Below are 19945 nucleotides of genomic sequence, written 5' to 3'. Positions count from 1 at the left end.
AGGTTTAACTCTGATTGCTTTAACAATAGGAGAAAAGTATAGGTTTGTTACAAGATGAATGGATGTAATGTACTTTTTGTGTGTGCATGTGTGTGCGTGTGTGTGTATGTATGTGTTGCCACTCATTATGTTTGAAAAATATATGTGAATTAGCTCTTAGCATAGTGCCCAGCATATGATTAGATACTTACGAATGTCTTCAAAAATGTTCCTTACAAATTCTGAGATCGTAGAGTTGATTTTTAAATTGACTTTGTACTTGATGTTAGTTTTGGTAATACCACATGTACAAGAAAGACTTAGATACAAATATTTTACTCTATTTACTAAAGCTACCTGGAAATCTCTAGCTAATATAGGTGGATATGTTACAAATCTTGGAGGAATTGAACCAGAGCTGAACCTTGGAGAATGGAAGCCATTAGATAAACACTAAGGAGAATGCATTTCTGGAAGGCATTCTATATTGTAATATACTTTTTTTAATGTGATGATTTTTATTAGTGAGTCCATGTATCTAAATGCTAATGGTTTTTAAAAAGTCAATAGCGAAGTTAAGTTTGCAAAGCTAACTTGAGGTTAAAATTTTTCAGCAATCCTGAAGTACCGTAGTTGCTAATGTAATTGAATTCTTCCTACAGTGATGCTTGAATGGTAACAGTATCTCTCTCCGTGCATAGGTGGCCTGATCTTCATTTGTTCATATCACTCACCCCTTTTGAAAGATTACTTTGCTAACCATCAAATTGATACAACCTGAATGAAGTTGTGAATGATTTGAGTCAAGCCATCCTCATCACAGATTACATTTGGAATATGTCAACTACTCTATGCTATAATTTTTATGGTGTCTAAATTCAAAGTGCTATAGAATTCCTTTTTTCTACAGAAAAAAAAATGGCTCAAATACTTCCTGATAAATTTTGATGATGTCAAATCAGTATATATTGAATTGTCTTTTCACACACCCCTATATTCAAGACAGCCTATTTTGGATCATTATTTGAACTTTACGGACATATCTTTCTGTAGATAAATCTTGTTGACCATGAACTGTGATTGCTAACTACATTTTCAAGGGCAAATATTTTATGCTAGTTGCCAGTTTCTTACCCATTCTTTGTGTAAAAATATATACTTAGAGATGTTTTTAATTAGTAGTTCTAATTCCTAAAATTCTCCAAATTGGCCAGGTAGCAAAATTCCAATGTTAATGTCGGATGTTAACTCTCTCATAAGCAAACTATGAAACAAATTTAGCCTTTCATATGATTAGACATTTGAAAATTCTAATATAACTTTACAGTGTGCTGGTTTTTGTTATTATTTTAATTCATTACTTTTAAAATTAAATTAAGACGCTCCACAAATCAAAGATAACAGTGTATCAGTAAATTTATTTATTTTGCTTATTTGAAAAATAATTGGATTGCAGACTATTTTCTTACTATCCAAGTACATCTGTCATGCATTTCATCTCATGTGGGCCTTGGAATCAGTGCTCTAGACACAATCTTAGAATGGCACATCTTGTAATTCCTATTTTTCCTTCAGGACTTTTAACAGGAAACTTTGTTTTAATTGCCTTCTTTATTGTTTATTTTTTTGCATGTTTTAGAGAATCTTAAAATAGAGGTTCCTCTTCTCTGAGACCTAATCATAAAGTATATAACAGTTAATGTAAACTTAACCCAATACAAAAAGACTTTATTAGTTTTTTTGATAGTATATAAATCATCCCTTCGGTTAACTATTGGCAAGGAATGTAAGTTATTTGCTTTTCTCTAAAGACTCCTCAGTAGTATCTAGAAAATTCTATCCAAAATATATCTACACAGAGTATTATATTAATATTTTAATTCTTTTATTCCATTAAAGACCAATCCATTGTATGTATTACAATTAGGTCATTGCATGAATATATTTCTTAAAGGACTTTAATGCAGTAAAATTTATTTCATTTGTGTTGTCTATGAACTAGCATTTTGTTTTGTGTGTTAAGGTATTCTTAGTGAAGGTTTTTAGCGTTGTCATTTGTTGGTAGCAGTCTGCTTTTTTAATAATTTTGTTAAACTACTATCTTACTGGAAAAGAAACACTGTCTTAGTTCTGTTGGCATTTTCAACCTTAGGAAGATGTTTTCAAGATACACATTTTCAGTAAAGCTGAGAATATTACCAATATCTATATAAAATATGCATCTCTGGTAGTATAAATTTAATAATTTCTCAGTGACTTACTTTATGATTTCATAGAGGTTTTCTCTCCATTTCTGGTAATTACCTTTCTTTAAATTTTTAGCTTCCTCTGCTCCCAAGCCTGTCTGGCATTTGTTAAATAATGAGGTTTCTAGTGAATACTTTCATAATGTAAATGTTTTCCTATTTTTATATGGAATTTATAAATATGGTCACCTGTCTAACAAATCCTTTTGTCTTACCCTCAAAGAGCATGGGAATTGCAACATGCTCTCAATCCTTCACAGGACTTGATGAAAATTATACAAATGTAAACCTAAAAGCACTTTAGCACAGAAAGTATTATGAAAGTTCAAGGTGTATTTAGAATTTTTAAATCACTGAATAAATAAAGCCATGACAAATCCCCAAACCCCACCTCATATTTTTATTAGATCTAGTTCCAATAAAAAAAATAGATTAATATTGCCTAAGCATGATTTACCTAAAGTTGCAGAAGGAAAAGATAGAAACCACTTTAGATTGTTACTTTTGCCCAGGGTTTCTGATGTAGTGAAAACTAGTTAAGGTCATTTTACTTATATTATACCAAAACTTGTGATTAAACTGAAAAGTCAACTTAAAATTTCTATTAATTTATTTTGGTTTTTGAAAAATATTTTACCTGTTGCAACTTCATAGTATCTGTTAGTATGCATTTGATTCTAACAGTAACTAGCTCTTCCTTTGTTATTTAGTTTGAATTTCAAGACTTCTTTACCCCCTTGTAAGTAAAGTTTTCATATTAATGGGAGACAAATAAGAACTGATATTTCCTGCAAATAATTGGCTCAAAGTGTTACCTAAAATAAAGAAATTCTTCATCAACCATTGGCCAATAATGAGAAAAGTTGGAATCCAAGCTTCTTAGTGAGGCTTTAAAAGTATTCAGGTTTTAGAGGGTCAGTGCTAAATTTCAAATTTTGGGATATTAAGCCCATTTTGTTTTCTTTGTCGTACTACTAAAACACAACATTGTAGTGTAATTATTATCCTTAAGAAATCATGGAAAGGTGACTGAAGATTAGAGATGGAAAAATGTCTTGATTTTCAAAAATGAGAAATCAGTAGATTTTGCAAAATGTGGATAACCATTTAGTTTTCAATCTAAATAATGCCTCTTCAGGTAGGCCTTTTCTGACCACCCAATCAAAGTAATCCCCTAGTCACTCCCTCAGGTCACTCTGGTTTTTCTTTTTCATGATTACTCTTACCACTACTCATTTTTGTCTTTCTCTTTCACTAGTCTCAGCTGCATGAGACAAAATGCTGTCAATCCTTTTCAACCAGTGTCTCTCCAGTACTTAGAATGTCTGGTGTATAATGGGTACTCAACAAACTGATTAAAGGAAGTGATGAATTGTTGAGCTTGATACCAATTCCATGCAAGATTGCTGATTAGATTAAAAGGATTAGATTTGAAGTTCCCTGAAACAGTATGAGTTTACTTAGACTACATGCCAAACTAACCTAATTTTTTTTTTTTTGGTTGAACCTATGTATTTTTTTTTATTCAATTTTACTGAGACACATTCACACACCACACAATCGTCCGAAGTGCACAACCGTCCACAGCACCACCACACAGCTGTGTACTCATCACCCTTTGAACATCCTCGCTGCACCAGAAAAAGTGAAAACAAGAACAAAAAATAAAAGTAAAGAAGAACACCCAAAATACCCCCCCCCACCCTTCATCCAGTCTTTTGTCCCCATTCTTCCACTCATCCATCCACCAACTGGGCTGCAGCCCAACAGCTCCACGTATCCACCTCCAGCCACCTAATGTCCTTTTAATAGAACTATTATACTTGTTGATCATTTAATAGAAATATTACACTTGTTCAAGAGAATTGTGTCATCTTGTGCTTCTTGACTTCAGTACAGTATTTGACTGTTTTTCTTGTAAGTCCTTATTTATTCCCAAGATAGAAAATATGGGCCAGATGAAAGTGCAAATAAGGAACTGTACCATGTGTGTAGGGTCTAAAAAGCCATACAAAGTGTACATTCAAATCATCTGGCTCTCTTGGCAGCACCCGTGATCAACAATCTTCACCAAGTTTTCCAAGTGATTTGAAAACGTAGAGGAGCCATACTTCCCAAAGATTGTGGAGTCATTCATCATTCAACATATTTTTATAGAGGACCTCATAGGCATGCAATAAATAAGACAGACACAAACCCACCCTCACAGAGTTTGCAGCCAGGTAAGGAAGCAAACAGGTTGAGAGAATGCCGGAGGAGGGCTTACTTTGGTTAGAGTGATTGTCTTTATGGTCTACTTTATGGCCTTTCTGAGTTGACATTTAATCCAAGAACTAGGAAGAATAGGCTTTCACCATGTGAAAATAGGAAGAGAAAAAAGAGCAGTATGTGCATAGGCCATGAGATAAGTGTGTGCTGTGTTCAAGGAACTGAAAAAATACCGATGTAGCTGGAGCATACTGAGTCAGAGTATCAAAAGATGAGATTGGAGAGAGGGGGATGACCAGATCAACAGGGCCTTGTGCACTATGTTTGGAAGTTATAAAGGAAAGCCTTTAAATAGTTCAAGTAGAGAAGAGATTTAATCTATATTATGGTTGGATACACAACCGTCTTTAGAGAAGGGCAAGAGTAGAGATTGAAGGCAGAAAATGCAGTAGTCCAGACAAAAGATGATGGTGGCTTGAATGAAAACATGACAGATTGGATATGAAGAGTAAGGGAAAGGGGAAAACCAAGGATATCATCTAGGTGTCTGACAGGAATAACTGAATAGTAGTCAGTGACGCCAATAGTAGGGAAGTGAAGTGGAGAACAAGTTTGGGGAATTAATCTATAATTTTGTTTTAGATGTGTTAAACCTGAGATGTCTGAGAGAGATCTGTGGAAATGTCAAATAGGGTGTTAGTTATGCAAGTCCGGATCTCAGGAAAGATCAGGGTTGAGATCTAGATTACAGAGTCATCAATATTTAGATAAAGCTACGGGAGTAGATGGGATGGCCTAAGGAGAGTTACAGTGAAGATGTTTCAAATCTGACTCCCAAGATACTCCCATATTTGGAAATTGAGCAGAGCGAGATCAGAATGAGAGCAATGCAGTGGGAGGGAAACAAGGAGAGTGTGGCATCATGGAAGCAATGAAAGAGTGTTCCAAGAAGAAGGTGCTGGTTAGCTATGTCAGTTGCTACTCATCAGTCAAATGAGGATAAATCGGAAACCCATTGGAAGATTAATGCCATTGATAGCTTCAATAGCAATTTCTCTAGATTGGTGGAAATAGATGCCTGATTGGAGGGGGATTTGCAGAGACAGTGATTAGAGATGAGAGCATTCAGGAAATTTTGCCATGAAGGGGAGCAGAAGTACTGGTAACTACCAGGGAACATGGGGTCAAGGAAGGTTTTGCTTAGGATGTGTGCTTTGTTTTTTGTTCATTTGTTTTTCGTAATGAGGGGAATTAGATCATGTTCATTTGATCTCATGAGAATAAGCCAGTAAAGTGAGAACAGGTGATGAGGCAGCAGCAACAGTACGCAACAACTGAAACTGAAATCATTAAGGAAGAGGGGATGAAATACAGAGCACAAACGGAGGACTGGTCTTCATTGTAATGGGCTAGAGAAAACAGAACAGATACATTTTCAGGTAAATTGGTAGAGTTAGTGTTGGGAAGATTAGGGGGTTTCCATTTAATTCCTTCTATTTTCTCAGTGAAGCATGAAGCAAACATTAACTTGGCTGGCATAGGGGAAGTATTGGAAGTTTGAGGAGAAAGAAGGTAGAAATGTGTGTTTTCAAGAGTGGCAGAGTGAATTATGGAAGGAACAGTAGGATTGCCAGGCAATTTTGAAAGCTCATTTGAGAACACTGAATATGAATATAGGGAGTCCAGTTAGCACAACTGCATTTTTTCTTTTCTACAGCCAGGATCAGTTATTCAAGAACAGATGTGAAATATGCAGAGTAAAGTATAACCGGGGCTGGATTTTTTCAGGGGTAAAAAAGGACAGGGGTCTTAAAGGTGCTTGCAAAGAGCAATTAGTAATGGGCCACAGAATCCAAACTGGAAAAGGAGAAAATGAGTTACAGGGGTGAGTGGTGGGGGAAAAAATAGTTTAAGGGATGGGTCTCAGTAAGTCAAAAATCTGTTGGAATGAGAATATTCAAGTATGTGAACTGGAAAGATACTTTCTTTGGAAGTAGATATGAATAGCAAATAAAATACCTCTTCTACCTCCAGGCTTTAAAGCACAGGGGTTTGTGAGAAGAAAAAAAATCCTCCACTTGAAAGCAAAGCAGAGAAGGTAGTGTCCTTAGAGGTAGCCAGGATTCAATTTGTACATGAAGAAGAGAACTTTCAATGACGTTGAGGATATTGGTGAGACTGCTAACAGACCATAAATTCCCATTGGGCCCAATATGGAGTGGGAAAAGGTTAGAGATTAAGTTACTTTAAGGATGTTCAGAGTAGCTTGGGGGTAAACGATCAGGTCAGAAGAAAGCTTAGGCTTCTTCTGGTGAGTGAATTAAACTGATTCGTGTGATATGATGGGATTAGACCTGATCATCTCTGAGAAAGTAGGTAGTTCATTTAAACTAGAAGTTTGGGGTCCTCTGGGCACCTATTCCATCCTACATTTCAAAATGGTAGACTGCCAAGGGAAGTGAGTGAAGTCCTTCTAGGATGCCAGTTTGATATTTTTCCCTTTGTAAATGACTTGGTTATTTCTTTCTGGAAGTTTTTAGAATCTTCTCTTTAATCTTTATGTTCTGAAATGTCAGTGTAATGCTATAATACTAATAGAGTCTTTTTATTAAACTTGGAAACTCATCTTTATTCCTGGAATGTATGGGCCTATTTAAAAATCTGGAATTCTTTGAGAAAAAGGTGAATACAAGTACTGGGGAAAAGTAACAGACTCCTTCAAAATATCTCCTTTTTTCTTTCATATTTTCCACCTTTTTCATTTGTTCTATTTTCTGGAAGAGTTCTGGGACTTTTATCTTTCAAGCCTTGTGTTTTAGTTTCCTAGTCTGCTCAAAACATACCATGAATCATTCAGCTTAACAATGGAGAATTATTAGCTTACAAGCTTAAAATTCTGAGGCCAAGAAAAATGTCCAAATCAAGTCATCATCAAGGCAGTGCTTTCTTTCCAAAGATTGGCTTCCAGCAATCCTTGGCTCCTCTGCAACTTGGCAAGGCACATGACAGCATCTATTGGTCTCTCCCTTCTCTTCTAGGTTTCATTAATCTCACCTTCTTCCATGGTGCATGTGCATGCACAACCTTCTCTCTCTGTATTCATTCTACTTATAAAGGACTCCAGTAATAGGATTAAGAGCCATCCTGAATGAGATGGGTCACACCTCAACTGATGTAGCCTCATCAAAAGGTCCTACTTACAATAGGTTTACACCCACAGGAATGAATTAACTTTAAGAACATGTTGTTAAGGGGTACATACAGCTTTATATCATTCCACCTGGTACTGATTATTTTCTTTTGGCATTTATGTTTTCTATTTCCAAGAATTCTTTTGTGTTCACTGATCCTTTTTCTTAACCTTATGTTCTTGTTTCAAGGATGCAATAACTTCTTTAACCTCTTTGAGGATAACAACTAGGATTAATTTTTTCTAGTTCCTTACATTATGTTTCCTTTAGTGTTATTTTTCTATTTATTCATCTTGGTCTCTTTCATATTGGTGTTTGATATTTTCCTCAAACATCTGGTCACCTTTGGTTATTCATCAATATTTAAGAGTGAAATTGGAAACTCATTGGGATTTTTGTGTATTAGATGTTGGTAGATAATTCTCCATACATCTCCAGTTTTTTCATGTCTTACGAACAAAGTCACTTACTGCCTTAATTCTGAAGTATCTTTTCAAGCATGTAAGAAAATAGAGATAGTGTCTTCCTTGAGAACAAAGAACAAAATTGTTTACTGCCCATTATTACAGATTCAGGTTCCTTAAGCTCAGGGTTCCTCTCCTGTAATGTGTGTTCAGGCATCACGTGCCCCTGTTTGCATCACTCTGTGGGAACTGGAGTTTGGAAAACAAAACAGTGCTATAATCTGGTTACAGCTGTTGCTATGAGTAATAAATTGTCCTTTGTCTCTGACCCAGGATCCTGTGTCTTCTGCCATCATCCATTGAAACAGAACAACTTGTTAGCTTGTAAGTAAGGTAAAATCTCAGGCCCTTCACAGTTTTTGATGAAGAGTAAAGCTTATCATCTGCCAGGCCTCACTAATACTGAAGCCCGAGAGAAATTTCTCCCATGAGTCCTCATGAAATGTTGTGGTCTACTTCTTCAACAACAACCCCTATAATAAATATGATAGTAAGCTTTAGGTTATCATTTCTTATAATGGCCCTCATTATAAAGTAAGAAAACTAAGTTCAGAAAAGGCAGTCCATAAGGAACCAAAAGAATGCAGTCCAAGTATATCAATCTCTTATTTGAATTAGTGCCAAAATTTACAGGAGCTTCATCATCAAATAAATTTGGAAAATGTTGTATACAATAGCCCTTTCTTCTCCAAAACACACACGAGCATATTAAATTCCAAGAATTTCTTCTCCATAAAAAAAAACACCTGTTTAACTCTGTTTAATCAGCCTTTCTCAAACATTTTTTTTCACATTACTGATTTTTAATATTGATTCTGTCTCAAAACAAAGACATTTTGGATATATTGATTAAATAAAATATATTATTAAAACTAATTACACCTGCTTCTCTTTATTTAGTGGGGCTATGAGAAAATTTAATATTATATAAGTGGTTTTCATTATATTTCTGTTGGACAGCACTGATCTAGAGCTGGGGGCAGCAAAACACAGCTTACAGGTCAAATCTGGTTTGCCAATTTTTTTTAATGCATTTTTTTATTTGTGAAATTTTAACATATATACATAACAGTGATAACTTTCAAAGTAGGATTTAACAAGTAATTAGAGGGCAAATTTCAAAGAATGTTATGGGTTACAGTTCCACAATTTCAGTTATTTCCATTATTGTAAAATATAAAATATATACAGAAAGGTGTTAACTTTCAAAGTACAGCTCAACAAGCAGTTATATAGGTAATTTCAAAACATGTTATGGGTTACAGTTCCATTTCAGTTCTTTCCTTATGAAATATAGGATATATACAGAAAGGTGACAACTTTTAAAGCACAATTCAACAAATAGCTATAGAGCAAATTTCAAAGAATATTATGGGTTACAGTTCCACCATTTCAATTATTTCCTTCTAGCTATTCTAATCCCCTGGCATCTAATTATATATAAAGTTTCAGTATTTCTAATCCTTTGTTAAAACCTATCTTGTCTGTTACTACCCCTTCTTCATTTAATCACTTTCTTGATCTTCAGGGATGTTTAGGCAGTGACCACCCTAACTTGTTCATATGGAAAAGAGGTAACAACATTATGGGGAAGGGGGCTGCATCTGATTGTTGTTCTTAAAGAGGCTATTGCCTCTGGGTTTTAGGACTTGCCTGACATAAGAACCCTATGGTGGATTTCAGTTCCTGAGAGATAAAATTTAGAGAGTGAATCTTTTATAGAATCTCAAACAGGGACTGTTCAGGTTTGCTAGAGCTGCCATTATGCAAAATACCAGAAATGGATTGGCTTTTATAAAGGGGATTTATTAAGTCACAAATTTACAGTTCTACGGCCATAAAAGTGTCCAAACTAAGACATCAATAAGAGGATACCTTCACTGAAGAACGGCCAATAACATCCAGAACACTTCTGTTAACTAGGAAGGTTCGTGGCTGGCTGCTCTTTCTTTGCTCCTGGGTTGCATTTCAAAATGGCATTTTCCAAAATGTCTTTGGGCTTGTCTCTCTCTTAGCTTCTCTGGAACCATCTCTGGACTAGCATTTCTTAGCTAAGCATCTCCAAACGTCCTGCTATCTACATCTCCAAGCATCTCTAAGCTTCAGCAAGCATCTGGGTCTGCTCCTTTTAAAGGACTCCAGTAAACTAATCAAGACTTACCCTGAATGGACAGGGTCAAATATCCATGGAGACATTCAATCAAGAGGTCACACCCTAATTAAAAGGTTAATCAATCTGCCCCCACAAGATTGCATTAAAGAATATGGCTTTTTCTGGGGGACATAATATATACAAACCGGCACAGGGACCTAGTTGGATTTCTATATAACAGCAATAAGCTATCAAAGTATAAGATTTTCCATATGGAATAATACCATTTAAAATAGCATTAAATATCTAGAAAAAAAAAACTAATTAAAGATGAGCAATATCACTGCACAGAAAACTACAAAACGTTGAGAGAAATTAAAGGAGGCCTAAAAAAATAGAAGAATATACCATGTTTATATATTGGAAGACTCAATAAAGACATCAACATTACATAATTGATCCAACCCTCTCCCAAAAATATCAGTAAGTATTTTCGTGGAAATTAACAAGGAGATCCAAAACTTATTTGGAAACTCAAAGGGCCAAGAAGAGCCAAAATAATCTTGAAAAAGAGAACAAAGTTGAAGGATTTACATGACCAGATAGCAGAAATTAAGACAGTGAGGTACTATCTAGCATGGATAAACAAATAGATATAATAAACAGAATAAAGAATCCAGAAACAGACCCACATATACACAGATATTTTATTTAAGACAAACATGGCAAAGCAGTCAGAAAAGGAATGTCCTTTCAATAAATGGCACTGGGTCAAATGATAATCCATATGGGGAAAAAGAACTAATGCATTGTAGATCCAAATTTCAAAGGTAAAACAAAGTTTCTAAAAGATGACAGGGGAGAATATCTTTACTATCTTGTATTAGGAACAACAATTTAAAATAGGACATAAAAAGCACTAACTATAAGGAAAAGATTGATAAATTGGAGAACTTCTGTTTCTCCAAAACCCTATTAGAAGAGTTCAAAGAAAAGCCACAGAGTAGGATAATATATTTATAATACATATAACGACAAAGGAATCATTTCCATAGTATATAAAGAATTCCTACAAATCAATAAAAAAGACAGGAATCCTATAGAAAAATGGGCAAAAGGCTTGAACCAACACTTGACAGAAGATGATAGCCAAATGGCCCAATAAACACACGAAATGACACTCAACCTCGTTAGTCATCAGAAAAAATTCAAAATAGAGCCATACCATGATATCACAATCCACCTACTAGGACGGCCAAAATTTAAAGGCTGATAACATCGAGTGATGACAAGGAGGTGGAACAACTGGAAATCCTCATACACTGCTGATAGGAATGAAATTTGTATAAACATTTTAGAAAACTGGCAGTAGCTACTAAAATTGAACATCAGCATCCCTATAACCTAGCAATTTCATTCCTAGGCATATACCCAACAGAAATGCATGCATATACTCACCAAAAGATACCTCTATGAATTTTCATAGCAACTTTATTCTAATAAGCCCAAACTGAAAATACTCCTACTAGCCTTCCCAGTAAAATGATAAATTGTGATATTCATTATGAATATCACAATTTATAATGAATTTATCAGTTACACAATTGGAACATGGATGAATCTCAGGAACATAATATTGAACAAAAGTCATGAACTTTTAAATGATACATACTGCAGTATATGAGTCCATTGATACAAAGTTCAAAAGTAGACAAAACTATGGTATTTTAAGCATTATCTTAAGCCTTATTTTAAGCATTATCTACAAGGATGAGGAGTAATGACCAGAAGGGAGCATAAAGGGGTTTGGGGGATACTGTTAATGTTCTACTTCATGGTCTAGGTGCCGGCTACAGATAACGTTTACATTTTATAATAACTCATGAAGCTGTACACCTATGTATATTATACTGCAACAACATTATTACAAAGAAGTCATTCCATCTCAATCCACCCAGCAGCATCAGTTTTCTACTGAGACCAGACCAGTCTGCGTGTAAATCTTTACCATCACCCTTTGGGAGAATACTTGTCCTTCTGTTCATGTGTAAGGGGCATGCAGCCACCTCATCCAAATGTGGCATCAGATCATTAACACTAGTGAAGAAGGAAGAACACAGAGGAGATGCAAATTATATCCCCATTTCCACTTGAAATTATTTTATCTGTAATGAAATATCCAACGAGTTTCTGATTATTACTAGTTTTTACCCCTATAAGTTACAAATTCATTTATTTTGAATACCAATTGTGTGGAACTAAAAAAATTCTTGTCTACCAAAGCAAGTCAGATAACTAGTGCCCATTCATACAGTTTAAAAGTTTTCATATTATGGTTGGGTGCCATTATGAGATAGTACTGTATTTTGATCTATCTTAGTCAACACTGATTTATCAGTGATTTATTTTTATTTAAAGTATTTTATAGAAGAGATAAAAGACAAAGCAAAATATAACAGGGTAGGTAATAAAAACATTTCTATTTATCAGTAAGTTTTTTAATACATTTTTATTGTGAAATTTAACATATACATAATAGCGATAACATTCAAAGTATGATTTAGCAAATAGGCAGAAAATTTCAAAGAATGTTATGCTACAGTTCCACATTTCAGTTATTTCCTTATTGTAAAAGGTAACATTTATACATAAAGGTGAGAACTTTCAAAGTACAGTTTAACAAATAGTGATGTAGGTAATTTCGAAGAATGTTACGAGTTACAGTTCCTCAGTTTCAGTTCTTTCCTTATTGTGAAATGTAAGGTATATATAGAAAGATGATAACTTTCAAATTACAATTTAATGAGTAACTAGAGCAAATTTCAAAGAATGTTACGGGTTACAGTTCCACCTTTTCAGTTATTTCCTTCTAGCTATTCTAATACCCTAGCATCTAAAAAAAATTCATATAAAGATTCAGTATTCATAATCCTTTATTAAATCCTATCTTGTCTGTTGCCACCCCTTCCTCTGGTTTAATGTCTTTCTCCATCTTCAGGGGTGTCGAGGCAGTGACCACCCTAACTTGTTCATATTGAAAAGGGGTATCGACATTTTGGGGAAGGGGGATGCATCTGGTTGTTGTTCTTAAAGAGGCTGTTGCCTCTGGGTTTTAGGACTTGTCTGGCATAGGGACACTCCATTGAATTTAAGTTTCTGAGAGAAAAACTTAGTAAATGAAACTTTTATAGAATCTCAGATAGGGACCTAGGTATTTGGGGACTACTGTTGGTTAGGGCTTGTCATACTGTGGCCATTTGGTATATCTAGCTGGAGCCTGCATAAGAGAAACCTCCAGGACAGTCTCTCGACTCTATTTGAAATCTCTTAGCCATTGTACTCTTAATTTGTTACCTTTCTTTCCCCCCTTATGGTCAAGAAGGTATTTTCAATCCTTCGAGGCCAGGGCCAGGCTCATTCCTGGGAGTCGTGTCCCACGTCACTAGAGAGAGTCCCTCCCCGGGAGTCATGTCCCACGTAGGGGAGAGGTTAATGAGTTTATTTGCTGATACGGGCTTTGAGACGGAAAGAGCACATGTAACAACAAAAGAGGTTCTCTGGAGGTGCCTCTTAGGCATAATTATAGGATGGCTTAGCATCCCTTTATCAGTAAGTTTTTACTGTAGGGAAGACAGATTTCGGAAGTCTTATGTTTAGCTAATTACTTTAAGCCTTTTATGCATTGACGTTAGCTCTGTGCTCAGTAACAGAAACTATTTTTATATCACCATGTGAAAAAATTATGCAAACTGATTCTTATTTTTGCTGACATTTATAAGCATTTCTTTTAAAAGATCTTACCTATGTTTTTTGATGCCTACATCAAGATCTGTTAAAATGTAATTTAATAACTACAACAGATCCACTAGAAACAAAAATAATGGCCACATTTTCATTTTACCTTTTTGATTCTGAAAGCTTAAAGAGATCATGCAGAAGTGGGAGAAGTGGGGATTTCCAAGGTGAGATGCACACTATCCATATAATTTTATATAAACCTATGAGTCCTGTATATATAATGTGCTTTGTTTTGTTTTTTCCCCAGTACAAATAACAGAATTTATTGTCAGGTGATTACTTTTTCTAAGTTGGAAACATTTAATTTTAATAAGTATTAAAGCATCTATTGTTTAAAATGTATTTTTGCATTTAACACACATAACCAGAATTTAATTGTGTATGTGTTCATAAAAGTGGATTTTTAAAATCACAAAAAAAAAACATTTAAGCTAGTTTCTATAAATGATGAGCAACCACTTCAGCTCCAATGTGTGCATTCTTCATTTAATAGAAAATAGCATTTTAGATAACTTACGTGTTTCTCATAATAATGCTATTTCTGTAGGAAAGATGGCATCTTCAAGTACATTTTAACAATTTTGTTATTAAAAATGGGACTCTAGATTAAAACTTATAAAATATTTGAATTATTTGAGTGATAGTTAATATAGAAATAGTAAATATAATTATATAATAATAATATAGAAATTGTAAATATAGAGTCTTTAAGGAGTAATTTAATTTTTAAAAATTAAAAAAGAAAATCTTCTTAGATTTAATGTGTTAACATGGGTATTCCACTGTTCAAAGTGCTTCCAAAACCAGCACACTCACCTCTGGGGCTTTCCAAGCAGAAGTTTTAAGTCCCCTAATCTTTTTTGAAAACAGAAGGGGGAAATATTGGAAATGTGCCAGGAATAAGCCTAGGTATTTCTCATGAAGTGCCACAGTGAAGTAGCCTCTCCCACAAGCCAGTTCCTTTTAGCAAAATTATAATCGCATTCCATTTTCACAAGCATTGCCTTTTCCCAGAAAGCCTGTCTTCACTCAAGATAATAGGCCAGATACTTGATATTATTTAATCTGTATTTGCAACCATTTCTAAATTTACTTCATTCAGAGTTTTAACATCATCTACTAACCAAGTTAATATAATTGGCATTTAAAATGCAACAGTACTTTTTCTTCAATGTACATAATTTAGAAGTATCATTAACAAAATTAGTTATTTTTCCTTCCCATTCTGCAACTCACCTGATGTTAAAAATCTGGTGCTTAGTTAGGCAGAAGCTCAGATTCCAGAGCCCAAGAGCTTGGGTTTGAATCCCAGTTCTGCCACTTATTGGCAAGTGACCCTAGGCAAATTATTAACCTCTCAGTGCCTCAGTTTCCTCATCTGTAAAATGAGATTTATAATAGTATTCCTTACAGGGATGTTGTGAGGATTAAATGGGTTTGTAAATGTGAATACACTTTTAGTGTTTGGTATTATTATTATCTTTTCAGAAACTTGCTTTGCTTATATAAGTACAATCAAGTTTATTATTGTTATTTACAAACATGGGATATTATTCTGTAACTTGTTTCTTTTATTTAATATGTCATGGGCATCTTTCCAAACCCACTTAATTTTCTTAAATAAGCTGTACTATATTCTATATGCTTAATAATCAGATTATCAAATGTCAAAGACAAGGAGAGAATTCTGAAAGCAGCAAGAGAAAAGCGATCCATTACATATAAGGGAAGCTCAATAAGACTATAAGACTATAAGTATGATATATTTAAGATACTGAAAGAGAAAAACTGCCAACAAAGAATCCTATATCCAGCAAAACTGTCCTTCAAAAATGAGGGAGAGTTTAAAATATTCTTAGACAGACACTGAGAGAGTTTGTGAAAAGATACCTGCTCTACAGGAATATGAAAGGGAGCACCATGTGCAGATAGGAAAAGACAGGAGAGAGAGGTTTGGAGCACAATATTGGGTGATAGTAGCACAATATTGTAAGTACTCTGAACAAAGATGACTGCTGGTAAGGTTGAAAGAGGAAGGTTAGGGGCATTTAGGACACCAGAAGGAAAGATAGAAGATAAAGACTGGGACTATATAACTTAGTGAAACCTAGAGTGGTCAATGATTGTGATTAAATGTACAAATACAAGAATGTTTTTACATGAGGGAGAACAAATGAATGTCAACTTTGTAAGGTGTTAAAAATGCGGTGGTATTGGGAAAAAAATACAATCAATGCAAACTAGAGACTGAGTTAACAGTAACATTGTAATATGCTTCCATTAATTGTAACAAAGGCAATTTACCAAAGCTAAATATCTATAAGAGGGGGATATAAAGGAGGGGTATGGGATTCTTAGCATTGGTGTTGTTTTCTGACTTTTTATTGTATTTTATTTTAATTTTCTTTTTTTGCTTTTTAGTTGTCTTTTTTTTAAATTTATTTTTCTTTTTTCCTTTTTCTTTTTTCACCTCTTCCTCTTTCTTTGTGGAATGAAACGTCCTCAAATATGTAGTGGTGCTGAATGCATAACTATGTGATTATACAGGGAACCATTGATTGTTTACTTAGGATGGAATGTATGGTGTGTGAATAAAACCATCTCAAAAATAAACAGAGGGATACTAGTGCTGGAGAAAATGTGGAGAAAGGGATGTACCTAATCACCATTGGTGGGGAAATAGAATGGTGCAGCCCATCTGGAAGGCAGTGTGGTGGTTCCACAGGAAGCTAAGCATGGGGTTGACATATGGTCCTGCAACCCAGTTATTGGGTATATACTTGGAAGAACTGAAATGGATATTTGCACAGTGGGGTTTGCAGTCAATGGAGGTGACCTAAGGGTACATCAACTGATGAACTGAATGGCAAACTGTGGCATATACATACAATGCAACATTGAGCAGCTACAAGAAGAAGTGAAGTTGTGAGGTGAAGGGACATTGAGTACAGTAAATTGAGTGAAATAAACCTGAAATGAAAAGAAAAACATTATAATGCCTCACTAATATGGACTAACTATAATGTGCAAACTGAGAATTGAGTCTGAGAGCACAGATTATCAGGGAAAGGTTTATGGTAAAGGTTCCTAGATTGTAAGCTCTTTCAGCAGTTATATCTATTCCTGAGTTGTAATGGTTATTTCTAAATACTGAGATGCTGACCTCTTTGTGTATAACCTGGTTGGTCCCTGGAACTTTGGGTATCTGTGTGACACCTGAGACTCAGAGCAGAGTCCAGCAGCTATGAATGTCAGCATTACCCTATACAGCAAATGTTAAAGAGTCTGAAAAAAGAGATCAGACTTCAATTAGAGATATGAACAAAATGGGCTTGGTTAGGACCAAGGTAAATCAGACTAAAGGATAAAGGACAATATTGACAGTGTTTTTAAAACTTCAACTCCTGCGTGAGACCAAAGGAAAAGGTTTATTAGGTGCAAAGTCTATATTTTTTGTAACACTATATAATTTAACTTGTATGGTCGGTTTATTCAAACACCATAATTACATAGAACCTTGAATAGGGGGTGAGATCCGGTTGGTTTATACAGGTTAGCGTGAAGCCCCAATACATCCTAGAGTAATCGGGCAGAGAATAAAAATGTATTTGTAAAGCCCCCTTGAGGGACTGGGGAAAAATGTGGAAATATTAACGACCCCACCTGGGGAATTCCTGATATTCTCACAAGTATTGGGGACTACAAGTTTAGTATGCGAAGCCCTCGATCTTGGGGCTTGCCCTCATGAAGCTTGTTACTGCAAAGGAGAGGCTAAGCCTACTTATAACTGTGCCTAAAGGTCACCCCCCGAGAACCTCTTTTGTTGTTCAGATATGTCCTCTCCCCCTAAGACAACTCTACAGGTAAACTCACTGCCCTCCCTGCTATGTGGGACATGACTCCCAGGGGTATAAATCTCCCTGGCAACATGGGACATGACTCCTGGGGATGAGCTTAGCGCTGGCATCATGGGATTGAGAAAGCCTTCTTGGACCAAAAGGGGGAAAGAGAAATGGAACAAAATAAAGTTTCTTGGGCTGAGAGATTTCAAATGGATAAGTCATTCTGGAGGTTATTCTTATGCATTATATAGATACCCCTTTTTAGTTTTTAGTGTATTGGAATAGCTAGAAGGAAATATCTGAAACTGTTGAACTGCATCCTGGTAGCCTTTATTCTTGAAGACAATTGATTAACTATATAGCTTACATGTGTGACCATGTGATTGTGAAAACTTCGTGGCTCCTACTCCCTTTATCCAGTGCATGGACAGATGAATACAAAAATGAGGACAAAAAGTAAATGAATAATAGGGAGGGATGGGGGTATGGGATGTTTGGCGTGTTCTTTCTTACTTTAACTTTCATTCTTATTCTTTTTTGTGTGTGGTAATGAAAATCAGAAATTGTGGTGAGGAATGCATAACTCTATAGTGCTATTGTGAACAAGTGATTGTACACTGTGGATGATTGTATGGTATGTGAAGATATCTCAATAAAATTGAATTAAAAAAAAGTACAAGGATAGAATGTAAGCACTATTCATAAGAATGGTGGAGTGGTTGTATTCTTAACACCAAAGAAGACTTCAGAACCTGGAATATTACAAGCAATCAAGGAGGACATTTCATAATGATAAAAGGGTCAACCCATCAAGAAGACATCATAATCCCAAATGTCTCTGCCTCTACTAAGAGCTTCAAAAACATGAAAAAACTGATAGAAGAAATTTGTTGGAAATTTCCGTATCATTCTCTCAGAACAGATAGACAGAAAATCAGTATGGGCATTTCAACTAATTTGACCTAATTGACACAGAACATTTCACCAAAAAGCAGAACATGGTTTTTTCAAGTGCACAGGGAACATTCACCAAGATAGACCAGGAGCTGGGCCAAAAGTAAGGCAAGTAGACAATTCTGGCACTTCAGCAATTCAAAATCGAATACTTTCTGTAGATGTAGGACAAGTATTTTCACATAGTTTCCTTAAAAAAAAAAAAAGAATTATGCATCCAGCAGCTACCTAGAATGTATAGTTCAGTAAGGGAAGACATACCTCTAAGTACTAAAAGGGAAGACATACCTCTAAGTACTAACAACTGACAATATGCTGTGCCCCAGACATCTGGCTAGTAGTTCCATACCCGAAAGGCGATGGTGGGAATGAGGCAGTGGGGAGTGGGAGGGGGTAGGGGCAGGCAGGTGCTTGGTGCCAACCTGCACAGTTTGACCGAGGCTGGGTAGGGAGGGTGGGAAGACAGGCGCTGTGGCTGGCAGCCTGGAGAAGAACCTGCAGGACAAGACGAGGTGGCTGAAGGCTGGAAAAATTCCCAAGAAAGAAAAGAGCTATTCAAAAGGAGGATTTTCTGAAAGAGTAGCGGACAGTGTATTGTGAGTGAAATCTCCAATAAAAGATCCTATTCCCGTAAATTCCCGGTGTTGTTGCACCCCACAACCCCACCGCCTTTTGGAAGGGGAAGGCTGAGCGCCCCGTCGGAAGGCGGGCGTCGGACCGAGCCAGGCCGCCCGGGATGCTGTGCCCGTGGGAAGCCGGCCCGGCAAGCCGAGAGGGCAAGCAGGGACTGTGCAATGAACGTGAAAGATACTTTAGGTCAGGACGCAGGCAAACCTGTCTGAACGGGGTGCCCGCTGGCAGAGTAGGACCCCAAGAGTCAAGGTCTGGCAGCTCCCCGGCCAACGCACGCGCCGACTGCCGAAGAGGAGCTGGGCGCCCAGGGCGGAGAGCGAGACAAAGGAGGCCTTGAGCGCGGCGAACGCTTCCTTCCCACTTCCCTGTCACCTCCCTCACCTCCCCTCCCCGCATCCAACCCAGAAAGCAGAAGCGGGCCGGGCAGCCCCGCCCTTGGGACCCTCCTCGCGGGCGAGGCCGGGCGGGCCGCCGGGGGCGCGGGGCGGGGCGCGCGGGGCGGGTCGCCGGGCGGCCGAGGGCAGCCGCGCCGCTGGGC

The sequence above is a fragment of the Choloepus didactylus genome, chromosome 16, assembly GCF_015220235.1.
Source record: "Choloepus didactylus isolate mChoDid1 chromosome 16, mChoDid1.pri, whole genome shotgun sequence".
NCBI classification, from domain to species: Eukaryota; Metazoa; Chordata; class Mammalia; order Pilosa; family Megalonychidae; genus Choloepus; species Choloepus didactylus.
Note: the sequence above shows the minus strand (reverse complement) of the source record.